Source organism: Lepidothrix coronata, unplaced genomic scaffold (assembly GCF_001604755.1).
Source record: "Lepidothrix coronata isolate B3197 unplaced genomic scaffold, Lepidothrix_coronata-1.0 Scaffold299, whole genome shotgun sequence".
Lineage (NCBI taxonomy): Eukaryota > Metazoa > Chordata > Aves > Passeriformes > Pipridae > Lepidothrix > Lepidothrix coronata.
Genome location: NW_016690479.1, coordinates 491,349 through 512,538, shown reverse-complemented (window position 1 = coordinate 512,538; position 21,190 = coordinate 491,349). Strand labels below are relative to the sequence as shown.

The window sequence follows — 21,190 nt, the reverse complement described above, 5'->3', positions numbered from 1 at the left end:
TTTTTCCCATACCCATCATTACTCACTGCAATGGGCAATGACATAATCAATCAACTTGAAAAATAAACATTAAGAAGAATTCAAAATGGCATTAGAAAAGCTTTAAGAAAACTGCCAGTTGGTGTTTTATACCAGCTTGCTCATTTAATATTCTAGAACACCCACAAGTGCATGATTATTTATATTAATTGACACATTTCCATGGCATCTTTCTGAAGGCAATCATGTGATTCAGGGCAATGATTAAATCAAGTAGTAAGCACAAACAGATATTCATAATCAACTTTAAATAAATTATCCTTTTGTTATATTCTGAGCTCTTGCAGATTGCAGAGGAAGCTGGCATGGAAATACTCTGTCTACCTGGTGACTGACAACTTGCAGAAATTACTAAACTGCCAATGATAAATCCAGTCATTCAGTTTTTGGAGCATCAGTGACTGCATGTATTTGCCCACCCAGATCTGTGACTGCAATATGAATGCCTAAAGTAAGCACAGATCTGGATATATGTACTCAAAGTAGCACACATCTTCCAAAAAAATAACAGTTTTAATATACTTTAAAAAAAGAAGACTCTGTTTGTATTCTAAGGTAGTTCTAATGTGACAGTAATACCAAAATCAGATTGATATTTAAAACATAAAATGACAGTTTTAAAGTCATCACTTAAGAGGACTAGCTTCATTTTTTTCAATTGCAAATGACATCTAAAATGTTAGGTTAATATAATATTGACTTTATATAATTGATATGCTTGGCATAGAATGAAATTTCTAGATGTTTCAAGATTTGTATTGGTGAGTCCATAAGCAACACTTACTCTAACATGATCTTGAGGTTGTAAGAAGTTGTGAAAACTGGAGGATATTGACCCTTGAAATGTAATCCAAGCACAACCTCTGCCTATATACTCTCTAGTAAAATTCAGTTTTTCCTTGGGATTTAATTTTCCTTCTTTCTCAAGCACTCCAAGCTTATTTCTGTAGCATGTAGAAAGCAAGAGCTGTAACAACCTGCTCTCAGTAAGATAGTACCACTCATCTAATGAAAAATTCTCTTGCACTTATTTGAATATGTATATCAACAGGGTTGATATATATATAGGGTCGATGAGAGACCAGAAAAACATAGTTTCTTTACTATTTAGACAAAAATGCTTATGTGTCCAAAACAGAATTCAGCTAAGTACATATCCTGAAAACATAGCCATTCTGATCCCGAAAAGTGTCTTAAGTAAAGACAGAGAACACAGCATGAAGTTCATGTAGCTTGAATGGCAAATTTAGAGAAATTGGAAGTGAAAGAAGAGTTTAAGAAAATGAATAATGGTAAAAAGCTGGGAGGTTTTGAGGTTGTTTTTCTCTAGGAAATAGAAAATTATTTACACTGTGTACAACTCAAGGGAAAATATCTACTCTTCATAACTCTATATAAGCCTCAAGAACAAAAGGACTCCCCTGTAATATACCTCAGACTTAATAGGCACTGAGATAAATCAACAACCAAAGGTTTATTAATAACTTAGATTTTCCTCTCTTTTGGCTGTATTTCATTCTATAGCAGATTTTCTGAATTCTGATGCTCAGTAAGTGTGAGACCTATACAGAAACCAAATGAATATCTTGTCTTATACTTCCAGTGCCAGAACTTACATAGGAGGATGTGTCTTATAGGACAATATATGATTTTGTGCATTTTATGCTTATGGGTGTTTCAATTCTCATTTGCTTCTCGGGACTTTTCCAAACATTAGTAACTAGATTAAAAAAACAATTAAGCATTAAGACTTATAGAGAAAATATTTAATTTTATTGGAAAGAAACAAACATCCAGTCCAAGCTTGGTGTCATACCTAAAACGTAACAAAATCTTAACTGTGTCTTTTATTTTTTATTAATTTTTAGCACTCTGCATTTGAATTATGAATATTTTCTTTATAATACTGAATCAAAATTTCAAGATATTGCAGCTATCTTCATGGAAAACTTCCAATTACAGCCATATGAAATCAAATCCTGTAAGCTATGCTTAATTTCTAGGATGAGAACGCACGCAATTATATTAGCTGTCCTTTTTTATGTAGGGGACCTGTGTCATTGAACTTGAAAATTCATTAACAATTCATTAATCTTTATAAGATACATCTCCCATGTTTGTCTGATGGAGGAAAATTTTCAGGGACTTGCATGCTACCATTCATTTCAAATATGATGCTAAACCTCCACTGGGCTTAATTTTTTTTGTGCTAAAAGCCATCACTGATGAACTGAACTCAATGATTTTAGCCTTTTCAGTTTTAGACAGATGCAGTGGAATAAATCCAATGCCTAAAATAGTGCAATGCAATACCTAGTGAAAGTAGGATGAAGGTTGTTGCAAGGAACGGATATCTTGAAGCCACTGCCTAGCAGTTTGAGATTTTTCTCTTTAATTGTACTGGTAATTAATTGCATCAGTAGCCAGATGAATTCCACGTTCTCTGCAGAATGTGAAGTAGAAGCTCAGCAGAGAAGCTGCTCTCTGAGAGAAGTCAAATTCCTTAGGAGAACTTGATTGAGACATGATTATATACAACACTCCCAGGCTGCTGGTTGTTTTTGTTCTATTTAGTTCAGTCCCCAAGGACTCAGGATATTGTCACTGTCTCCTGAAATTGAGCTTCATTATATTGACCAATGATTTATTAAAAGAACTTTTAAGTATGACTCTTACAACTAAGAAGTTTTTTTAAGAACAGTGGGCAATTTTCAAGCGAGACTACTCCAGACACATACACTCAGATTTTCAACTGTCTCTGTGTCGTCCGTGTTTATCCAGAGTATCTTGATACATTTTTGCATTGCAAATGTTTTGTGAATTCCTTGTTTATTGCTTCAATTGTTGGATGTGGCAGCAGTACAAAGGTGGCAGTATTTTGTTCCATTTTGCTTGATGTTATAAAAGATATGTATTTAAATAACTGTTCATATACGTATGCTACAGGTGTGAGAATTCAATGTCAAGGGCTAGATGTGCAGAGAGTGGGATGTTATCTTCCCTCTTTTTTGCCAGAGTCCTTAAAGCAATGACCTGAGTTCATCCCACCTTGTCTTTTGGTACTTAATGGAGACAATTAATTTAGGAGCCTAATTACTGAAAGTGTCTCCTATGGAGAGTTGCAGACATCTTGACAGAATGATTCATATCTTACACAAGCTGACTCACTTTTTGGAAATTAATATCTTTTTGCACTAATAATAGAGGGAAGCCTAAGGTGAACAGACTCCTAATTTAGGCAGGCCAGCTAAAGACACAAAATCAGATGAGTGAAGTTAGGTCCACCTAATTCATTTCTAGCTTTCTAAAGTAGTCTCAGTCAAAATTACCTCATACTGGTGTCTCAAAAATGAGGGCATTTTTTAATTCAGGAGTGGATTTAACACAATTTAAACAAAAACATGGACAAGGTATTTCCATTTTGGGGAACATTTTTTAGCTTAGCTCTTTTAGTGATGAAAAAATCTTCTTTTTTTTTTTTTTTCAAAATCAGATGAAGAAAAGTAGGGTGCTTTAGTTGTGGAAGTTCTATCATTGCCTCAAGCACACATCCAGTCATTCAAAGGTTCCTGAGCCGTCAAGGTGATGAAGTGAAAGAAGAAAGAGCTAAAAAGGGGAACAGTATCAGGGGAGTGAGTGCTTTCTCATTTGGAAGATTTGAGAGTGAGGTTTAAATACCTGAAAGCAGGAAAAGAGGGAATAATTTTTGATAAGGGGTTCATATATATATAGGACAAGACAAAAGGATACAATCATAGCAAAGGGAACTTTTCTGAAAAGTTGTTCTACAATATGTTTGGTTGACTAGCTCTGGTTAATGTCAGTGCTGCAACTCCAACTCTAATGTCACAGCTTTTCTTGTTCAACTTTCCAGGGAAAGAAGAGTTGAACACTACAAATGTCATGAAGATTCAAGGCCATTTTAAGTTTCAAAATTACATTTGACCTTTGGATACAACACCCTGTATATAAGCAAGCAACAAATGTTGCTATGGATAGAAATCAAGGTAAAGAGACATGCTATTCATGTTTTTCCCTCATGCAGTCCTAACTTGAACTGCATTTACCATTGATTCGTGAGAGGAGATAGTGCAGTGTTAGTTTGAACTGCATGGTTACTCTAAGAGATGGGTGAATATAAAGAACTGAGGCAAGGACCTGCAGTTATTTGAATCTATATTTAAAACCACATTTTAAACTCTTTTTGGGAGTATTGTAGGAAGTTCCAAAATACTTTTTGCTTACATTTGTCCATAACAATCTGTAGGATAAGTTTTCACACAAAACTACAACTTTTAACACCAGACTGGAAAAACACTCACTGTGAAGCACATTTCAAAGCCGTTTTTGTGGAAAGCGCCTGGAAAAAAAACAAACAAACAAAAAAACCAACCAAGTAAACAAAGAAAAACACTTGAAGGAGAAGAGGTTGGAAACATATGCTTCTACTCCTTATTGTAGAACTTTAAAGTGTAAGGGAAATATCAAAACCAAATGAAACACAGCAAACCAAAATTCAACTTAATTTTAATTCAATACTTAAAAGTAAACACTATCTTCATCCGTGCAGCAGTGTTTCATTTCTCAAATATATATATAAGACTATTTTGGCTATCTACTGAGTGTCTGGTGTTTTATAAAATGGCTATATTATTTTATAATTTCTCTTACAGATTCTGCTCAGAAACTCATAATGTAAAACAATCAATTCCCTTCTGTAAATGTATTCCCTTAATCTTGGATTTTACATTCCCCAATTTTTAGTATGTAGATGATGTAGGCTATGCAGAACATACTTTTGCCTTCTTGTCTTTAATGTAATAGTCTAGAAACAGACTTAAACAAAATTAAAACCTTTTAACTGGAAATTTTCTGGGACACTAACCTAATACCATCTTCTGATACTTGCATTGGTCCCCATAAAAAAGTATGCCATAAATTGATGAGAGTTAATTCTAGGGACACGTAATGGTTTGGTCTAGGCCTCTTCCTGGCAACCAGGTCGAAACTAGGAAAGTACCTATATTCCAGTATTTCATGCTATTCTTTAATATATACTCTATAATATATGCCTTCTGCCATCCTCAGTGCATTGGCAGGAGAAGGAAGGATGAATGCTTTGTTGAGGGAAAGAAACAGAATATAGATGGGCAGCAGGGAGGAGCAAGTGGAAAGCAAAATGTTTTCTTGCTTGTGAATGAATGTGCTCACAGAATCTAAGAAAATGGGAAGCAGTAGTGCTGAGACAACAGACTACCAGACACTTTTTCAAAGCAGATATTTTTTTTCCACAGTCCAGTAAATGAAGTACTTTTCATTTACTTCACAGAGGACATTACCTCATAGTCCGCAAGGCATGAGTGTAAGTGAAGAAAATGAGTCCCAGAAATCTTCCATCCATGCCCAGTATAAATAAAGGATATTAACAAGCCATTCTTCTTCCTCTCAGTGCTGCTGTAAGTCCTTTACTATGAATGTGCATATTTATGTGTTCCCAAGATCTTTTTATGATATATACATGATAGCTGTAGAATATATGCATGTGGAACTATTGTACTTAACTGGTGAAATATGAAGAAATGAGAAGGTAATGTTTAACCTCTGTACTGGGTTGTTCCTTGAAAGAATTTTAGGAATTTGCACACCTTAGACAACATTAATACTGGGAAAAAAACCCCAAACAAACCACCAACTGCCACTGAAAATTTGATAGTCTTCTTTAGAAATATTGCAGCAAATACTTAGAGTAAATTTAAATTTTACTATGAAACAGACTAGTGATTCTGATCTAAGTCCAAGGCTCAAAGTATTCTGAACGCTTGATCTACTATAATTTCATTTATAATAAAGAAAACTCTGACACAACATGATTAACAACTTTAACTATTTATAAGAAAAAAGATCCCAAGGAAATATAAATTAAATGCAATTAAGCAGTAATACTAGTCTTAAAAAAATTGCAACATATTTTCCCAAGTGGTTAGATGACTGAAGGTACAGAATTTCTTTTTTTCATGTACTCATGCAGTGTTCATAATTCATTTGTTAAGGTTTTAGGTCAAAGAGTGAAAAAAAAAAAAGGCTTGATATAACCATGCAATGGAAAGAAGTTGTGATGCTGGCTTTAAAATGCAACCTCTAAAACCATTTTTATTTTTGTCACTGACTCAGTTTTTCCCCATGATATTGTTGACTGATTCTACCAAAAATGTTATTCTTACCGCAAATCAGTCAGCTTGGTGGCATTATGCCAGCTGTGATTTTGTATACTTTCTCTACATGTTTGTAAAATATGGTTTAATAACAGAAGTGCAGACAGTGTAATAAGGAAGACATTGATTATTTAACTGAAAATTTGCTATGACTTGCAGTGGTTTGTAGTAGTAGTGATTCTGAACTGTCATTTGAGATTACTTTTCAAGCATTCAGTGGCCACTATAAAAATTTCTTACACTCCATTTGGGGTATTGAATGTTCCAGTTTAGTTTCTCCTATAACAGCAATGTCACTGGAAATGGCATTGAGTGTTTCTCCAGAAAAAAAAAAGAACACCAAAATCCAGCCCCCCCCCCCAAGAACAACAACAACAACAAAACAACAAAAAAACCAAACCAAACAACCAACCAACCAAACAAACAAACAAAAACAAAACCAAACAAACCCCCCCAAACCAAAACACTTTTCCATTGGAATACAATCTTTCATTGAAATACAAGTATTCTTAACCTATCACTGTGTATTCTAGGAAAGCGTGGAAACACACTGCAGACACAGGGAAAAATTGGAGTGAGTTGTTGCTAACATCACAAAGCTGCCTTGTCTATGAAGTCATACAGGTTTACAGCCTGCCAAGTGCTGTAGGAATGACAGGGAAGAATAACAAATACTTACATAATGAAGTGCTTGGATATTAAAATACCTGAAAAAGGAAAATAATAGAAAAGGGATGAACTGAGAGTGAGGCAGTTTTGAGGCCCGATTTGCCTTCAGTATTCCTAATATAACCAAGACTAATTAATTTCTTGTATTATTTCCATCTCTGTCATGTACACAATTTGGAAATTCCCATGGAGTATATTTTTGGTATGGAAGGGGCTGGCAGGAATAATAAAATTAAATAAATTGTTTTACATGTTCCTGGATTTTTCCTCTAATTACTAAAGGATGTGATAAAGTGCTGGTTTTATGACATTTATTAAACTATTATGGTTACTTAAAAGTGGTCATTTTACACGCAATTTTATTTGGACTCTTCCAGGAAAACAAATTCACCAGATCATTTAAGTGGTTTTCTTTGAACTACCTCTGTTCTTCCTACATAGACAGGTAGGACAATCTGAAAAAACAACTGCCCTTGTTTATCTCCATCTTCCATGGAGACCTAAGAAATAACTCCTATTTTTATGTTTCCTTTATCTGTTTATTCCACTTTACTTTACACAGTAGAAGCTCTGAGTATCATCAAAGCTAACCAGTCTTCATTAGATCATAGCAGCACAAGGCTGTAGTTTACATTCTCTAGTTATTTTAGGAATTGCTTGACTTGCTGAAAATACCTCATTCCTACATCTGGCATGGGATTCCTCTGATCTGGTGTAGGCATCTGCAATACATGTCTGTCTGTGCCTGAGACCACAGTGTATATTCCCTTTATAGCCAATGGAGAGAAACAAGCATTTCTAGAATGCAGCTCACGACTGCTTAATGTAGATTCCCAAACTAGGTCAGATGAATCACACCTTAAAAATTGATGTACCTCTATTGTGTGTTAAGCATGTTTGGTGACTGGTTCAGATACAGAGAAATGACAAGCACTCTTTCCAAACCTGGCAAAGCTTGTTTGCCTTGTTCTTTTCAAGAAAAAAGTCCTATGCATCTAGTTTTTAACTCCATTACATTTTAAAATAAATTTTGCCTTAGCTTTAATTTCCACAATAGTGTTAGTTAATGACATTTAATTTGCTGACTGTCTGTTTAAGACAGATCATTGTATTAGGTCCAGAGTTGATACAGGGGAAGAAAGATGTTCAATAGGAAATTTCATAGGCTAATTAAATATGTAAATGGGTATAAATTAGAGTATGAGTTTATAAATGTTCCTTGACTGGTCCCCTCCTGAGACTAGTCCTTTCTGTGGGATAGAAGCTAACATTTCCAAGACTGGAATAAAGTTTGTTCTTTGAAAAGAAAGAGAAAGAAATTATATCATGATGATATACTTTCAAAAAACAGTTTAGAAGTTAGGTACATAACTGGTTAGGTTGAATGAGTTCTTTGAAAACTCCCAGATTAAGAATATTCAATCCAGATGCTCAAAGTAATAGGTCATTTGGCAACAGATGGATACTGCTGTTTCCTAGAAAAGAATAGCAACATATAGGTCAAGCTGTTGTTGCCTATTTTCATTCCTAGCACATGAAGAAAAGTATCTGTCCTGGACCTGATACTTACGAACAAGGAAGAACTTGTTGGCATGTGAAAGCCAGAGATTGCAGTGCTGATGCTCAAGATCCTAAAAGGAAGGAGTAGGGCAAGTGGCAGATCTGCAATCCTGATTTTCTGGAGAGCAGATTTTGGTCCCTTCACAGACCTGCTTGGGAGAATCCCATGGGATATAGTCTGAGAGAGAAGAGGGGTTCAGGAGAGCTGATTGATATTCAAGGATCACTTCCTCCAAAGCTTAAGAGTTGTACTGACAAGCAGGAAATAAAGACAGCATATGGACTGCATGGAAGAGCAATAGTCTTTTAACTGAATGTAGGTAAAAAAGGGTGTCCGATTTGAACACACAGGCAAGTCACCCATATAGTTGCTGTCCAGTCTTGTAGGGATAGGGTTAGGGAAACCAAGAGCTGGCTTTCCTGGAGTTGAATCTAGCAAAGCCAACATGAAAGGGTACATAGATAGCAAAAGGGAGACTAGGGAAAACAGTACCCCTCTGCTGAATGGGGAATGGGATTTTGTGACAGATAACATGAAATATGGTGACGTACTCAAAACCTGCAGAGGCTATACAGCAGCCCCCAGCTGGGGGTTTTTCAGTTGCTGCTTTAGACTCCATCAGGTCCTTTTTTTGGATCTAACCCAGAAAACTTTCTTCAAAGCCTGAATGGTGAATTAGAGAAAATCTTTGAGCACAGTTGTCTCATAAAGCACCAAGCTGCCAGTTTAAGTTCAGAAATATTAGTCTGATGTTCTTTCGTCTGCATAAATACATTTTTACGGGACATTTGGCCTTTTTCATTCCCACAGTTTTCTAATAAATATTGAACTTCATAGGAAAAGAGAAGGGCTGTTCTGATTGAGAGAAAAGAATAACACTGAGGGAGCAACTCTTTCTCCAAAAATTGAATCTCTCTGACTCAGATTGTTACATATATATGATATCAAGAGCAGAATGATTGACATTGCAAAAAGAGAAAAAGACAGAAACACCTCCAGAATACCATAGCATTCCCCTTCTATTTTAAATTGTATGAAGAGTCTTAGTTTAGTTAAGTAAGAAATATGCTACCATTTAAAAGGTATGCAATTAAAATGACCAGAAGTCATAGGTTACATTTTACATTGCATTTCTTTTCCCCCATTAAAAAATGATTTTCATTACTATTATAGCCAGGCACTTCTTATTGGACAGAAAAATAGACAAGAAACACTTGGACCTATTCTTTGGCTCTGAGCATTTCCAAAAACTCTTCAGTGGAACATGAAGCCATTGACCTATTACTTTTACAGTCATAATCAACCCACTAGTCCTACATTATCATGGTGCCTTTATTTGGTAATCAGGTGGATAATTTCAGTGTACGTGTTTTTTTTGTTTAAAATTGTAACTTTTTTTTTTTTGGTAACAAGACTCAAATTTAATTCTCCAATTCATCTTTTTTTTGTCTTTTGCTTTTCGTGGTGTGGGATTTACTTGCCCAGTGACAGCAGTAAAATTAAATAGGAAGTTTAAGCAGTTCCAAATTGAACTTGTAAGTTAGCTGTGAAGAAGAAAACGGGGTTGAGGAAAGTATGAATGTCTTTAATGGACTTGTTTTTAACCTTTTTGATATAGCAGTCATGGATTTTTTTAAAGAATGAGAGTACTTCATATTGACTCTTATAAATAGAAAGAACATAATTAGCCAGAAAATTGCTTAAGAGAAGAAAGCATACCAATATTCATAAATGTAAGATTTACTTGGTGGGTTGTTTCTGGCTGGCAACCAAGAACCCACACAACCTTGTTTCCACTGCTCTGGCAAGGGTCCTCCAGAGACCGCAGTTCCTTTGAGGCTTATCCCCCATGGATCACGGCCCCTCTTGGTGTGTTACCAGTTGTCTGTCTCAGAAGTGTGGCTGAAACATGGTGGGGGTTACTTCATTTTAGTTTGATAAGGAAATAAAATTTTGTTTTCTGCAGGAATTTGTTCCTTGCAAAACCTAACTTTGTGACTTTCTATTTTAAAATATGTCTGATTGCTTCTTCATTCAGATTTCACGAAGCATAATACTCCCTCAGTAGCTAACTGTAATTCCGAATGCTACATACTACAATTTACAATCAGTAAATTGTAGTTCAACTATCAAAGGATTTGGTCGCTACAGTTGGTTTTCCTGATGCCTCTCAGTTGTGTCAAGGCTGTCGTTATATGCAGTGGAGATCTAATTGAACCAGTGCATAGTCAGAGAAAATTGCAGTCCTGATAGTGAAATAAGAGCTAATGCAACATTGCAGCAGTACCAGCACTATTCAAATCTCATAATGTTAGAGGAAGGTAATTGCTAGATTGATGGAGGATACTCAAATGTGTATTGAAGCTCCTTTCACTTTGCATGTTTGATATCTACTCTTACAATGGAACTTTTATATTCAAGGCCTTTCAAAAATACGGGTACATTACTTTATAGGTAAAATTATTTTCTTCAATGTATTATACAATCATGAAAATAGGTCATTGAGCACTTAAAACATTTGAGGATATTCTGGATATTTTTCAAATCTGAGAATTCTTCCAAATTTTATTATCACTACTTTTGTGTTTGGTTGTTATTATTTTGGTTTGGTTTTCCTTTTGTTTGTTTGTTTGTTTTTCACTTGTGCCTCCATAGCTCTCTAGAAATACGGGAAAACAAGATTTCTTTTTTCAGATCATCTGACTTCACATTTCTTACTTTGATTAGTGTCCATAACTAAAATAGAGAAATAAATGCCTCTGAATATCTCAAAATCCTTAAATATTTCTGAACATTTCAGCAGACATTTTAAAAATTTCAGTGAGGAAAATAAAGTCAGTTATAGACCTCTACTCTTCCTGATAGATTTAGTAGCTAAGAATATTCATAGGCAGTAGGTTTGCATAACACTAACAAAATAGAGCGTAGTCTCTGTATCTGAAAAATGCTTTAGAATATGTTGAATTAAGCTCTGGTGTAGGTTTGTTACAAATCTCTTGCTAGCATAAAGAGTGCATAAAATAGTCAAAGGTTAGATGTGAATCTAGACAACAACTGGTAGCCAAAGTCATAAGTTCTTGTGCAAGTGAGATGGAATTGAAAAAATGAAGTAATAACATTACAAGTTCCTTTATAAACAAGAAGTCTCAAGAGTGTCAAGGTTCATGACTACTAATTTATGGGAAGTTCAAGCTACAGATTTTAAGACTGAGTCCAGAGGAGGCCATCAAGATGATTAGAGGGACAGATCACCTCTCCTATGAGGAAACACTAAGAGAATTGGGATTGTTCAGCATGGAAAAGAGAAGGCTTTGGGATCTCCTAATTGTGACCTTCCTGTACCTGAAGGGAAGTACAAGAAAGATGGAGAGAGATTATTTACAATGGCATGAAGAGATAGGACCAGGTGGAATAACTTCAAACTGAAAGGGAGTACATTTAGGTTAGATATAAGGAAGAAATTATTTACTGTGAAGGCAATGAGGAACAGGTTGCCTAGAGTAGCTGTGGATGCCCCATCCCTGGAAGTGTTCAAGGCCAGGTTAAATGGCGCTCTGAGCAACCTGGTCTAGTGAAAGTTGTCTCTGCCCATGGCAGGAGGGTTGGAATTAGATGACCTTTAAAGTCCCTTCCACCCAAGCGATTCTATGATCTCTGTTCTATAAATGCTGTCGAGCTTAGCTCCTAATCCTTTTAAGATGATCGAATTATGCCCAGAGCTTCATAAACACCTTTGCAACATGGCCAAAAGGCTTCTGAGGTAGGCACATAGAATAAAATACTGATTAAGTTAAGTACATATTTAGTAAATTTGCAGAGTTGGGTGTCTCTGAATCATGTCTTAGAACATCAGCTCAGTGGTGAGAAGCTGCCTAGAGATTCCTCAGAGGAACTGCTTAGAATTGGGGTTTATCTGTAGAGGTTTTGGGTGCTTCTATCCACTTGAGGTCCAATGCCCCTTAATACTCAGTCTGAGAACCTGTGAAAAATGGAAGAGATCCCAATGTGAGAAAATGCAATATCACCTTTGCATTATTAGAAAAACAAGTTCCATAGATTATCTGCTTTAAAAGCGGGTATTCAATTTTTTGAGATTCAATATCTCATTTTTTGAGAAAATGCACTCTCTATCAAAACTTCTGCTCTTTCAACACTCCCACTTAGTCTGTGTCATTCTGCAGCAAAGAACACATGCTGCACAGGGAGAGCTGGTGGTGCCTTAGAGGGGTATCACAACTTGCTGGCATGTTAAAGAATGAGGCATCAAGCATGAAGGATATGCTGCAAAGACCAGATAGGGCCTAGGATACTAAAGAAGGTGTCTGAGTTCTCCTCCAGTGAATAAATGTCTTTTAAATCAATCAAGAACCGCTTATTGTCAGACACAAAGATAACTCCTGACTATTAACCCTTGTGTTGGTAACTTTCAATTGCAGAGGAAAAAAAAAATCAACTGTTTAAAACTTCTTCACATACCATCTTTATTTAAAAGGTGTTTCAAGACTGATGAGGTCTTAAGCTTCTCCCTTATTTCCCTCTCATTTTAATTTATTGCTAGACATTGTTCAGGACAGCCTTATAATCATAGTATCTAACAAAGGTTTGCATTCCTTACTAGGTGAAATCTATAAAACCAGTTGTAAACTCTTAAATAAAAATTGACCGTGTCATATCAGAAGCTACCAGTTCTACATGATGTCCATAATAGCATCTTAAATGTAACCCTAGCATAGAGTTGTGTAAAATTCATATATCATGGAAAACACTTGAACTGTTTTATGTTTGCTCTTGAATCAAGTTGACAAGATGACAAAAAGTACTTTTCTTTGTTCTCGCCATACCTAGTAAGGTCTCTTGTGCACTTAAAAAACGAATAGAAATTATTGCTTTCCACTACAATTTCCCCTCAATCTTCTGTCTATGCTGGACTAATCAGGTCACTGCACAGAATACTGCAAAAACATTGCTGCCATGCAACAAATTATTATGGGAAAAACTGGAACAAAAGTTTCAACATTTACCTCAGACGAACCTATCAAAATTTTCTAGTGTTGCGTAACCATTTTAGACTGTCAGAAAAACCAAAAACCCCAGGAGTTATGAAACTCCTATTAAACAGTCTATTAGGATTTAAGCATAGTAATGATGCTCCAAAGATACAATGGACAAATGCTATGCTAAACAGCTTCAATTGCGTTGTTCAAGAACTCTTTTGAAAGCCTCTTGTACAGCTGCACAGTTTAGAAAAGTAATACAACTAAGAACAGCAACTGGAGCTTTACAGTCTGTCTACCAAATTTTACTTCTCAAAATTAAGATGCCATAAAAGTGTTTGAAATCTCAAAAATTTAATGTTTTGCCAATTACTAAATTAAAAGACAAATAGCTAAGTAGAGATATTTATATCTCCACAACTGATAGACTAAATTTCAGTCTTGTGAAGTCTGAAGTTGCAGAAATATTAATATCACCCAAAAGAAGTGGAGTTTGAGCTACAGTGTTGGTGTCAGTGGCAGAAATGTTTAAGAGTTTTTCTAGTGTGGCCATTTCAGAATTAATACTACTGTAATTTTAAATCATGTAGTTTCAAATTTTCTTTTTAAATTTATTTGAGTGTGCTCAACACTTGAAACACCCTTACAGCTATACCTAAATCTCTATAATTTGTTTAAAGATATTTCGAGGTCAGTTTTCTTCAACAGTCCATACTGCATTAAGTGCAGGTAAGTTCATTGTTTCTATTTCATTATCACATGTGAAATGTCCATGTGCAGTGCTCTATTGATTTTAAGCAGTTTTGCACCTTTGACTGAATTTTCCTTTTGATCAAAACTCAATTTTCTTTCCTCCATTACTGGTGAACAGTTTTAACTTTCAGAGACAGAGAAGGGAAGCAAGTTGGAATTCTAAAGCTACCCCAGAAAGTGGCTAAATGTTTGTGTTACCATACATAAGATGTGTCCACCCTGTGAAAATACTGGATTTATGTAGTGATAGAACAGCTGACTGGAGCAATTCAGTCTTCTGAAAAAAACCCTTCAATTCCTTCCATATTATTTATTTCCTGTGTTGACCTTCAATGAGTTGAAGTTTAAACACACAGGTCCTATCTGTCCTATAGGAATAATATTGTGGGATGCATTCTGGTTTTTTATAGCCTACAAAATAACTCCTCCCCATTATAGTTACAAGTAATTCTGATATAGTCCCAAGCATATTCATCACTGTGTAAGTAATTTGTAAAGTGCTGGAATAACTGCATAAATTTTATCCTGTAAGCTTGTCTTCCCTTTTCCCCTCCATCTTCTGCTCAGTATTTTTCTTTATGGCAATTTGTTTTGTAGCTTTTTACTAGACTACTTTCACAGTGAAGGTAATGGAACAATACTGGGCGGATTTCTAAAGCTTCTCATTTGTCATGCCCTTTTGTGCAAATTTATTAGATAAAATAAGTGTCTCTGTTACTGAGTATACTAGCACCTCATTGTCAGCTGCAGAAAAACTAATCTCAGCCCTGAATGAACACACTTAGTGATATACACAAAACTTGGAGAGAAATGTGTGGATTGTACAAAGAAAGAGACAAAGACAAGCACCAGGAAGCCCACATAGTTAAGCAGGATTTGTAGGAGGTTTGGTTTGGTTCAGCTAACAGGTCACAGCTGGGTATGCCACTGCCTGCCACAAGTTGCCATCAGCCTTGAGTTTCCCATTGCTGCCTTGCTATCTATTGGCCAAGATGTCTTTGATGATGGCCTGTTATAGCCCAGGCTCGGCAAAGCAAGTGGTTCACACCACTCTACACTACTTTGGGGCACACTTGTGCTCAGTGACACTGATCTTTCAGGACAGAAACTGGAGAAGAAGGGATTTAACTCCCTTCCGCTTGAGAGAGTCCCACAACTGGCCCATGAGGATTGTCTGATGACAGCCATTGACAGTTTCCATTGTCATCACATGAAGTTTGCTCATATTTAGTATCATGTACTTACTCCTTACAGGCACCAGATCAGTGAATCTATCCCACAGGACTTTACTTGCAATTATTTGTTTTTATGTTACCGTACCTACCTGGGAAGAAATCTCACAGTAACTGCTCAATAACTGTTGGTTTGGCGCTAGCAATCCTTCTTCTCTGCAGTGTTATCCTTACTTTTTTTATCCTGTTGTAACTGAAGCAAACAGTGAGCTTTGATGTATTTATATTTGGCTATATACCTTAGAACCATCCCTATCAAAGATCTTTTTTATTTCCTTATCAGATTCTAGTATAGTGTGAATCAATCACTGTAACAATTTTAACTTTTCTTGTGTGTTCTTTAAATCTTTGCTCTAATGGATTTGTTTGAAATAACCCCAAGTGTACTGATTTTTGTCCTTTTCCATCACTTACTTTCTACAATTTTTTTTCTACATCTCCTTTGCTTGTTTTTAGAATGTCCCTTGTTTTCTCCAGATAATGTTTCCATTATTCACACGTTTTTACTACCTTAAATATTTTGTACCACTTACATAGAAATACTACATTTTAGTACACTCTATGTCCCTCTTTTCGGTTACTGACATGAAATTTGCTTGTAGTTTCCGAGGAAATACAATTTTTCAATTTATCTTGCTAATATATTATAGTCCCTCGTAGTACTATCTTCCTTAACTTTCAATTTCTTTCAAAATTTGATCTTCTAAAGAGAAATGTTTGTCATAGGTTAATCTCTATAAAATACTTTGTGCTGAAAACTGTAGGATATATATTAGAGGTTAGAGGTGGGCATATCATGGTTAGTTTATGGGATTAAAGGCACATCTTCATGAACCCAAAGGAGCCCAGATGAATAATGACAGATGGGGGAACTCCAAAAACCTCATGAGACCAAAGGATGACCCTGAGGCAGCTGCTCCCCAGGAATATTGCAGGGGAGCCTCAGCCCATGTCCCCAGGGTGGCCACCAACCTAATCATTTTGTCAATCAGTTTCAGGTGATAAGAGACTTTGGGAATATGGGAAGTATTATGGGATGTCAGGAAGAGCCTTCTGAAATCAAAGGCAATGAAAGCATCAAAAAGTCTGTCCTATCCTCTCTTTACACTCCATTTCTAACTATTTTCACAGGTGCAAGGATCTCTGTCCTGTGTGCACATATGTGTCTGGGGATTGGAGTGCAGCAAGAGTGGGACAAGGGATCTTAGAGGGACGATGTGCCTGTGGTGGGTGCAACTGGAGAGATCACAGAAGGGACTCGTGTTCAGGTGTGTATGTCAGTGTGTAAGCTCCCTACTTCTTGCAGGACCACCTAAAACTAAGCCATATACCTAAGAGCATCTTCCAGATGCTTCTTGAACTCTGTCAGATTCAGTGTCGTGACCGCTTTCCTGGAGAGCCTGTCCAGTGACTGACCAATCCTCAGATGTTCAATATGTCCATAGAGGGTAAATCTAAATATGGAAAATGAAATTATTTATTCATCTGATGTTTTACAGTGTTGCAACACTCAGTTTGTCTTTAGTGACAGTTATGAGAGAAACTTCTTTCTCTCACCTTTCATGTGCATATACATGCATACTCCTTGAGGATTATGGCACTCCAAATGATTATTTTAATTCCTTATTTAACTATACAAAATGTCAGTCTAATTGCAGATATTCCCGAAACTTCCATTTTCTGTCAATATGACAGAGTCTCAAAGTGCCAAAAAAAGTAATTCCTAGTTGTAGAATGTCAGAAATATTGGTCCAGGACAACTGTTTTATTTAAAGTGTCTTTATCATTTCCACTTATACTGCAGTTTAAAATATATCTATCTATCTATCTATCTATAATATATATAAATAATTATACTTTTATTTACTTTTTGTTTGTGTGTGTATATCTTTTTTTCATAACTGGGAATAAATTTGCATGAAATAGTGATATATCTTCAACTGAAACTTTAAAGTGCTTGAGGTATAGGATGTTAGGATGAATAGCTTCTAACTGTAGTCTCAGAAGCAACAAATAGAGTCTTCCACTTTGAATTATACTAGTTTAAATTCCTGCAAAAGATTTCAGGAATATTTTATTGAAAATGATTTCTTATTTCAATGTCTTTGTTTTTAAAGAAAGCAGGAGGAGATTGAAAATGTTTTGGTTATGTCCAACACACCTGCATTTTGTTTGTTTCTTATATTCTTAAGAATATATTTTTGACTTCTACATTTGAAAGTTATGCATCTAGTAAGAATTTCTGCATTTTGATTTAGCAAGTAGAGTTAATATTTTCAGTGCTGTAGCAACAATCCATGCTTATTAAAAAATATATTAATTGAGAAACTAATTATTTATTAATCACAGAGTCATAGAATATTCTGAGTTGGAAGGGATCCTCAATTCCAACTCTTAAATAAATGGCCATGATCTTGGCATTTTTAGCACCATGCTCTAACCAACAGAGCTAATGTTCAGAAAGTTTTTCTCTAACATCAAAAGAAAAGTGTCACCTCTCTCAGACCCTTTAAATGCGTTTTGAATGAAAATATAAAAAATACTCCCAAGTCCCTCTCCTCAAAACTGAAGAAAAAGCAACAAAAAATTGAGTGTAAATTTCCAACACGAAGGGACAGCTGAAGGTGCTCTTTTTTAATTCCAGTGGCAGCACTTGTTCCAACCCTCTCAAATGTTCAGCTAATTCCATAGCAGAGAGATTTTAACTGAGATCAGATCACATTATCAATAAGCAGCTTCCTATATGACTCCTCCCACTTCCTCACTTTTAATCTGTGTAACTTGCTCATCAAAAGCAGTCTTACTGCAGTAGCACAGATCTCCATGGTGTGTAATTTATTCCTAGGAAGACACACTAGGGCACATTTGGCTCTTAGCATGGGAGGAAGGAGCAGGACTTGACCCAGTTAGTTGGAAACAGGAACCAAAACATAATACAAGAAGTTGTCTATTGAACAAGTCGGTACTGAACAACTCTCTCATAGGTACACCTAGTAGATTCATGTTTGACTTATTAAACTCATGTCCATGGAGAATGAGTAATCAGGACTGCTGTCATCAGAACTGCACATTAGTGCAAGGCAGTTAATACAGGGATTGGTGTGGGGTGGAGTGCACAGGGGCTCAGAGTTGCTACGGAACTGTTATTGAACTCAGTGCAGGGATAGTGGTGAGGTGCCAAGGGATCCTATGCCCTGCAGTCTGTGGCATGTCAGAGGTCTGATTAGAAGCTGCTGCCCCGGGGAAGTGTCAGGGAGTGGCAAAGTACATAGATTTTTATTACATAGGGCATGTAGGTACACACCGCTAAAAGAAGTTTAACAGCTACTGTATATACTTACTTTAAATTTAGATTTAAGGTGAAGAATTTGGAACTGGAAGGGCTCTCCTGAAGCACAAAGACCAGCCTCAGCTACTATAGCAGGCAATTGTTTCATCACAATTCTTTTAAACTAGCTTCAAAATAGAGCTTAATCAGTTTATTAGGTTTGAATTCCCTCCCTGCCCTCGCCCCTGAATATAACTTCTCTGATGATTAGAACTGTTATAATTTACAACCTTATTTAATTTATGGACAGTTTAAATTCATCATGTTCTTGCGTCAACATCGTCTTTTTCCTAAAATACGGCCTTTTTTTTACTGAACTTTATGTATGCAATGTAGGTTGTGGAAAACGATTTATTATCTCAGTTATATCTTCTCTTATGCTTTGTTTTGAAGGCAAAAGAAGGAAACTAATTTTTCTTCTTCAACATAATCATCCTGTTCCCCACTATGCTCCTAGAAGCATTATTGTGTTCAATCCACTAAAGTATGAATAAATCTTTTGCAAACATGGGTGGCCAGTACTGCATACATCACCAGTGCTTTCATGTACATGTTTTTTTACACTTGTCCCATCTTTCTGGATGGAATTTGTGATATCTCCTGTAACTTCCTTTTTTTGCATTCTGATCTACTAGAATCATTATTTGTAAATGATATTGTGCTTGTCTTTGTTTGAACAGCTTCCAAGGTTTTTTAAGACCATATTTCCACTTTTTCAAAAATATTTTAGACTCCAGCCTATTCTCTAGCACTTACCATACTAGTGTTCTGTAACATGCCAGCCTCTCTTCTTAACTTCTCATTATTTAAAACACAGAGATTGAAAAGTGTTACTGAAAAGTAGAGCAGATTGTTGTGGAAACTGCCGTTCCCATTGATAATCACTGCCGGAATGGGACTTTCATACAAGCTTTACATCCATCCTTTCTGAAAACAAAACTCTGCTCCCTATGTTTGTAACGTGAAATGTCACATGAAACAATGTCAAAAGCCTTACTAACACCAAGATATTTGACATCCACTGTTCTCCAATATTCACAGTGCCTGTCACTATTGTAAAAGCAAGTAAGATTGGTCTGACACTATGTGATTTTGGCAGATCCTTGTATGCTCTTACTTATCACCTTGTGCTCTTGTAGGGTTTACCAAATTGTTTGAATATTTATGCCAGTACCTCTTCTAGAAATTGAAGTTTAGCTATGAGTTTATAAATACTCAGGTCCTGCTTTTTTTGCTTTTAACAGATGGGTGCCACATTTTTTGCCTCTCATGACACTGTTAAAAACCGAAAAATCATTAAATACAGTTTCTATTTCATCTTTACTTCCATTAAGGAAATAAACTAGCAGTGGGAACAGATAAATTTAGAATCTGATGCAAAACTATCTCTGTGATAACACTGAGTGATGGGAGAGGGAAGTTCAAAAAAAGCAAAAGATTTATTCAAGGACGGAGATCTCAGAAATGAGAGGAGTATGGCAAAAAAATGTTCATTATTTTCCTTAAAATTACTCTCCAGAAAGAGTTTGCAGCAGAACATGTTTCAAAACAGGTATCAGCATCTTGCGTATACATGATTAAATCAGTGCTCCTCTGAAAATACTAACTATAAATGAAAATGCTATCAGTGTCAGGACAAGATTAACAAAACTTAAATGGTATTACTGAAAGACATGAAATTTGAGCAATTCATCAGGTAAAGCCCAGGCTAACCCACCACCTTTTTTCGTCAAGTTATATGCTTAAAGAAGAGAGTACAGAGTCAACATCTGCAAGCTGGTTTACATACAGGGAGAATTTGCCTGACTTTTTAGCCCTGGAGGAACCCTATTCCACCACTTTCAGTCCCAGCTGTCCCCACCAAAGCACTGAAGATTGTCTTGTCCCCACAGTCTGACGGTAGTTGTAACCAGGGGAAATGTCATAGACAGGTAACATGACATTGTGATAAAATAATTTGCAGATTCAGCTTTTGGGACTGAACAGGTTTGAAAGACAGCATATAATCTTCATTCAAAACCAAATACCTCCAACACCCCCAAATATAATGAATGTGTCAATTTATGTCAAATTACTGTACTGTAACAGAAAATGCAGACCAAAGTTTAGGTTTAACCTTTAAGAAATCTCATCAAAAGAAAATGTAATATTTATTGTTTTCAGAATCTTTGGGATACACATTTCCTATTTTTCATTCTCAATATGTTTTGCATTTACTTTGAAACCTATATTTTTGCCCAAAGAGACACCTTCATCTAACTTAATATTGACTTCAATCACATCAAGACAACAATGAAAGAAAAATAAGAAAAGAGTAGTTAAAAGATATCTATACAACCATAGACAATTCACATAGAAACCCAGGAAGTACATAGACTTTTGGAAAAGCAATAAAAATTTCC

The 21,190-nt window shown here is 35.9% G+C and overlaps 1 long non-coding RNA gene across 1 annotated transcript; it reads right to left on the bottom strand.

Annotated features, from left to right (window-relative positions):
* Positions 1–16,884: 16,884 nt before the first annotated feature.
* Positions 16,885–20,883, bottom strand: LOC108508456. Its single transcript, XR_001878406.1, has 3 exons — positions 20,578–20,883; positions 19,545–19,583; positions 16,885–16,914 (listed from the first exon to the last, which is right to left on the bottom strand). It is a non-coding gene; the product is annotated as an uncharacterized LOC108508456 (long non-coding RNA).
* Positions 20,884–21,190: the final 307 nt, after the last annotated feature.